The sequence below is a fragment of the Arachis hypogaea genome, chromosome 15 (assembly GCF_003086295.3).
Source record: "Arachis hypogaea cultivar Tifrunner chromosome 15, arahy.Tifrunner.gnm2.J5K5, whole genome shotgun sequence".
In the NCBI taxonomy this organism is placed as follows: domain Eukaryota; kingdom Viridiplantae; phylum Streptophyta; class Magnoliopsida; order Fabales; family Fabaceae; genus Arachis; species Arachis hypogaea.
This window is the reverse complement of record NC_092050.1, coordinates 71,558,401-71,564,928: the sequence shown is the minus strand read 5'-3', so window position 1 is coordinate 71,564,928 and position 6,528 is coordinate 71,558,401. Positions and strand designations below refer to the sequence as shown.

Sequence of the window (6,528 nt, the reverse complement as noted above, 5' to 3'; positions counted from 1 at the left end):
AATACCACAATACAACAAGCGGGAGCAGCACAGATCACAATTCAAGCAATGGCAGGATTGGTGATAGGAAGAGGATTACCTGGAGACCCCCACCACAAGATAGGTTGAAAGTCAATACTGACGCAGCGTTCCATAAGGATACAGGTAAGGCAGCATCAGCCGTCGTCGTTAGGAATTGGCAGGGCAAGATCATTACTGGGACAACAACAAAATTTATCACAACTTCAGCACTAGCAGCAGAAGCTCAGGCATACAGAAAAGCTCTAATACTCATAAAGAATTTACAAATAGAAAATTGTATAATTGAAACAGATTGCTTACCACTGGTCCAAGCCGTTAAGGCGAGAACGCCAATAGCGGAGGCGGATGCAATTCTCAGAGACATTCTGCAGCTGCTGGAAGAGGCGCCAGCTGTAGGAGCTACCTGGACTCCAAGGGAAGGCAACATAGTAGCTCACCAATTGGCAGCGATGGCAGTGGGGAATGTTCTCACGAGCCAGTGGACTTTCAATACTCCTAATCCAGTTAGGAATTCAATTAGAACAGAAGCCAGATTTGCAATTATTCAGCATAATCAATGGGCGCAAAATCAACTTGTTGGGGTTCCACCCTCTACCAATCATCAAGGAATGCAAACGGAACAGGACTTACCTCAGAGGGGAGAAAAGGAAACTCGAGACATGCAAGAAGCTGAAGGGGGGAGAGCAGCATCAATCCACTGCGGCGCAGCGGCGAATTATGGAGAGGAGCAACCACATCGGCAAAGCTTCGAGAGCAGATCGACGAGGGAACGCAGAGGGTCCTGGTCCTTTGCGGGAAGCCTCGAGGCAGAGGATTGCTGTGGCCGAGACTACCTGGCCAGAAGCTCCATGGCGATTACTCCATCAGCGGCGTCAGCATCACACTGGTGAGGAGAACGATGCATTCAGAGAACTCAGAATGGGAAAGAATGCTCCAGGTGTCAATTCCTTGCAAAAGGTCGCCTGGTAGGGGAGGTCCCGACGGCAACAAGAAGCTCGACCAGAGAGCTATGGGAGGAAGATGATAATATTGTTAGGGTCGAGCACTAGGGGTCGGGATCTGGGGCGAATCGGGTTCTGTTTGGGTGGCCGGGTCAGTTATATAGCCTTGGCCCCGGTCCAAAAAAAAAAAAAAAAGAATAACGAGACCATTACCGACTACCTAGAAATCCAGCATGCAAGGTCAGTCAAAACGTCATGTCGTTTAATCAGATTCCTTGGAATTGGATTATAGAAACAAACGGCGCCGTTAACGCCATCATCCATCGTCCTCCAACAACACCATGACGACGACAATCGTACTCTCCCTTCACTTCGTGCTCCCTCAGAACCCAAAACCCTTCCAAAACCCTGATTTTATCCTGAAAACTCACCCTTTTAAATTCAGACCCCAATGTTCCCGGGAAACAGACATCGCTCCTTCCTCCACCGACCGTGGCCTTATTTTCCAGGAAAAAGTTCAGTACCTCAAGAATCTCAAAGTGAACCACAGAAAGCTTTCCAAGTAAACCCTAACCTCCGGTCCACGCCACTCTCCGCCGTCAAATCCGTCGAGCAATGGGAAGAATCCTCGACATGCTCCCTGAGCTTCTCAACCGAGACCCCGCCACGGACCTCTATCCGATCCTCGATTTCTTCCTCAACGACGTTGGAATCCCTTACCCCGACGTTCACAAATCGATCTCGCGGTGCCCTAGGCTCTTGATCTGCAGCGTGGAGGAGCAATGAAGCCAACCCTAAAATTCCTGATGAAATTAGGGTTCGCCGGTTCGATTTCCCTCACGTGCCAGAACACTGTGCTACTCGTTTCGAGCGTGGAGGAGACGCTCGTTCCGAAGATCGAGTTCTTGAAATGCTCGGGGCTTTCGGAATCGGAGGTTAATTGCATGGTTGTGAGGTCCCCTGCTTTGTTAACCTACAGTGTAGAGAAGAATTTGAAGCCTAAAGTTGAGTACTTTTTGAATGAGATGAATGGAAAAGTTTCAGAGTTGAAGCGGTTTCCGCCGTATTTTAAATTTGGCTTGGAAGGGAGTATTAAGCCAAGGCATAAGGTGTTGGTTGAGAATGGGGTGAAACCACCGTTGCATCTTATATTGAAGGGTGATGATGGTGGGTTCTATGAAACACTGATTAATACCCGGTTAAGAAAGCTTGATGGAAGGTAGTTGTTGTAAATTGGTTCTTCGTGAGAAAGGAAGTGTCATCCTTTTTCTTCTATGAACTAACAGCATGAAGGTATAAAATGTATGTGCATATGTGATATAAATCAATGACGTTTTACCTGTTTACATGAAAGATTTTTGAATTGTTCATGTAACCTGAGTTAATGGACTTTGGGAGCTGAACTTATTATTTGATCCATTGCTGCTGTTAGTATTAGTCAGTTATAAGCAGTTAGAATTGCCAGCTGGCGAAGTTAGTTAGGCAGATTGAGTTAGTTAGTTGTTAGCTCAATATAGAAAGTTAGTGCAGTCAGTTTATTGGATTGTTAGAGAACTGCTGCTCTTGTGTAATTATATAAGACAAGCATGTAATGCAGAAAAGTAGATGAATCAATCACAAATTTCATCTTCCCCAATTCTCTCTTTCTCTGATTCACATTTCCAACTGACCTAACAGATTCTTCATTGGTCCTTTCTTGTTTCATCTCTCTCACTTTCTTCCTTAGATTCTTCTCCCTTCACTCTTGGACTCACTCAACAGAGGTTGATGAGAGCTTGATTCTCTCTAACCATGCAATTTTCACCGTTCACAGCATGCTTTCTCATCAAATGGTGGTGGATGGGGAGTGGGTCGGCATGGCTTCATCGGGCATAATTTTCGAGAAAATGCTGGAAATGCAACAAAAGCTTGGTCATTTAAATCCATACTTTTTGTGTTATACAGATAAGAGGGCTGCATGTTATTTGATCAGAAGAGCCATGATCAATGGATTCCTTCCGCTTCCTCCACTCTGTAGCCGAAAGAAAAAAGAGGATAACAAACGTATCTTTTAATAGTTTTGCTCATGATATAGCGTGTAGCCGTGTAGTACTTTATAATATGTGCCTTTTTGATTGTCTTGGTGATTATGAAAGAAAAGATATAATCTTTTTGTTAATAATACCTGCTTAATTTTCTCCGGCATTCACTGTCTGAAACTATGTTGAAGGATGTTTGTGAAATATTTCAGCCATTTGTATGTACTTAGATGACACTAATATTCAAGGTTTTGAAAACCGGACCAGGCGACCAGTTCGACCGATTTAACTGGGAACCAATTTTTTGGCCGGTCCGATTGATATCTAAAACTGTTTTGCAAATAACTGGTCAAAAAATTGGATGAACTGGCGGTTAACCATGAATCGGATGAATCGGTCTGGTTTTTGAAGGTTTGGTTTGCTACTCCCTCTTAAAACGATGGCATTTTGTGGGGAAAAAAAAGCAACCATTACAGAACTCGCTTGCCTCCCCCTTCATTCTCTCACAAGTCTCCCCCCAAATTTCAGTGAGAAAAACCTTATCAGAGCAAATCACCCTCTTCTCCTCGTCGTGGAATCTCTATTCGAACACCTCGCCGCCGCTCGCGTCGCTCATCTTATCGGCTCGCCTCTTTGGTCTCTGGCCTTTGTTTACCGCACCGTTACTCACCTCTAGGGTAATTACTCCTCGGCTCCTCCCACACCTGCGTCTCTCTCTTTGTTACTGCACGGTTCATCTACTTTATCTTTGTCGTTGGCTCGCCGCCAAAATAGCCTCTCTGCTCGCCTCTCCGTTCTTCGTTGTGAGTGATGAGGAGCTGAGAATGGTGATTTGGGAACTGAGAATTTTAGATTTTGGATTAGATTGATTGTGCCATCGTTATGTGGAACTGAGAATGGTGATTACTCCACAATTTCTTCCGTCTCAATAATGATACATTACTTCTTTTTTTTGTTCTTGTTTCTAGGGCCTTGTTTATAATGTAAAAGAAAAATATTGCATAGATACTGAAACCATGCTTTGAGGTATGTGATAGATTCAGAACAGTAATACTCTGACGGTAATCTTCGTGATCTATGTTACAACAATCGTCGGTGTTAAAATGGTGAATTTAGTCATAGAAAATCGTAGACGAACTCTTGCTTTGTGAACTATATGTCATATATTAATAATATACACATGGTTTCATTTTCAAAAGATTCCTAAACTTTAGTGACCCAAAAAAGTATAATTTTGTTGAATTCTTGATTAGAAATCTTTGTTAAAATTTGTTATGATTATGAATTTTTTAGTTTTTGTAAAAGTTTGTGTTTTTCATTGTTGTTAATTATTTAATTATTAGAAGTTATTGTTAAAATTTTTCTTATTCTAAATTTTTGTTGCTAATATGATGAGTATTATTGCTGATTACTTAATTAGAATTCATAAGTTATTTAAAAATGTTTTATTTTGTGATTTTTTAATGATAAAATATGTACAAATTATATGTGAAATTACAAAGTTTTGGATTTTATTTGTTAAGAAATAATTGAATTTGAATATTTAAAATTGTATATTGAATTTTAATAATTTTATTGTATATTTAATTAAATCGATTCAATTATGGTTCAACTATGTTTAGACCATTGAACTATTGAATCAGTTACTTGATCAATTCAATGATCGGTTTGATTCTCGTAACTTTGTAGTAATATTTGTCCAATGTATTAAGCATGATTTTCTTCGATGCATCTTTTAGATGATGTTTACAGTATTAGACACTGGATTGAATCAATGGTGTTCATACTTGATCTAGTTGTATCTTTGTTGAATAATAGAGAAATAGAGAATTGTGTTCTGATGTAATGATGATTATTAGATGATATTGAATCTGTAACAACTCGAGATTTTATGCTAATGCGATATTTTTGGAAAATTGTTATTTTCAGCAATTAGTTTTATTTTGATAAATTACTTTTGAATTTTAAAATAAAATAAATGATAATATAATTTTATTATTATATTATTAATTTATTTTATATGCTATAATTATAATAGAGTGTAGATATTATTATTATTATTATTATTATTATTATTATTATTATTATTATTATTATTATTATTATTATTATTATCAAGTCCAATATTTATCGATATAAGTAATTATGGATATTTTTTGATGAGTTTAGAGTTGCTAATACTTCATGAAATATCTTTCATTCTTAAGTTACTAATATCATTTATATTAGTAACTCATATATATTTAACCCTATATTATATTATTACTTACATTTTAATATATTTAATTTTCATAATTATTCGTTTAAGATATTTATAACTTGAATATATATATATATATATATATATATATATATATTGTTAGAAACAAGAGACCAATCTAAAGAAAGTGTTTTGTGTATTATTCAGTCTGATGAAAAGATATTTATAGGTGCTAAATGAATCAAAGTAATAAAGGCATAGAATCGTACAATTAATATGCAGATATGCTATATAAATATAAACGACACTAATTGATCTAAATTGATTCTAATGAATCTCAAACATCCCCCCTCAAACTCAAGTGGGAGCTAAGGATACCAGCTTGAGTTTGGATAACAAAGTCCGTAAACGAGTCGGGTGATGAGCTTTCGTGAAGATATCAGCAGTCTGATCCAGTGTTCCAACAGCAATGAGACGAACAGCATCAATAAGGATACGTTGCCGAACAAAGTGACAATCAATTTCAATGTGTTTGGTGCGTTCATGAAACACATCATTATGTGCAATCTGAATAGCACTGCGGTTATCACAAAAAACATCAATAGGAGACGACTAGAGCCATCAAAGTGAGTCTTGATCTTGTATACTCATCTACTAACCACAACTTCCTGATCAGAAGGAGGATCAACCAAATCCCAAGTGTGTGCTTTTTCAAGTGCCTGTATTTCTTCCTGCATTGCTTGTTGCCAATTTGGATTTGTGGAGGCTTCTCTGAATGACTTAGGTTCATGTTGATGAAGAATAGTAGAAAAACAATGATAATCAAGAAGATGAGGAGGTGGATTCCTTACCCTAGAAGAACGAGCGGGAGGAGGAGGCATGACGGTAGGAGCATGATCATCGTCCGGTCTGGAATTATCGGGAGATGGAGAAGGTGGAAGAACAGGAGGCTGTGGAGGGTCACTCGAGGTAGAATCTGTAGAATAATCACTAGGAAAAAGAGCAACATTGGGGTTAGTAAACAAAGGTGACTGAGTAGTAGGAATGGACTCAAAGGATGAGAGAAAACATGTGATGCTCCCAGAAGACAACATGATGAGATATACGAATACGTTTAGAGAGAGGATCCCAACAACGATAACCCTTGTGTTCAGTGCCATAACCAAGAAAACAACACATACGAGCCCGAGGTTCAAGTTTACTATGTTCATAAGGCTGAAAAAGAACAAAACGTACACAACCGAAAATTTGAAGAGAACTATAGTCTGGGGAGGTATGAGAAAGACGCTCAAAGGGAGTAACATTACCATGAACAGAAGAAGGGTGTCTATTGATAACATGAATAACA

General features: G+C 38.7%; 1 pseudogene; it reads left to right on the top strand.

The window, feature by feature from the left end:
* The first annotated feature begins 1,215 nt into the window (after positions 1–1,215).
* Positions 1,216–2,598, top strand: LOC112750330 (transcription termination factor MTEF1, chloroplastic-like; annotated as a pseudogene).
* The last annotated feature ends 3,930 nt before the right edge of the window (positions 2,599–6,528 follow it).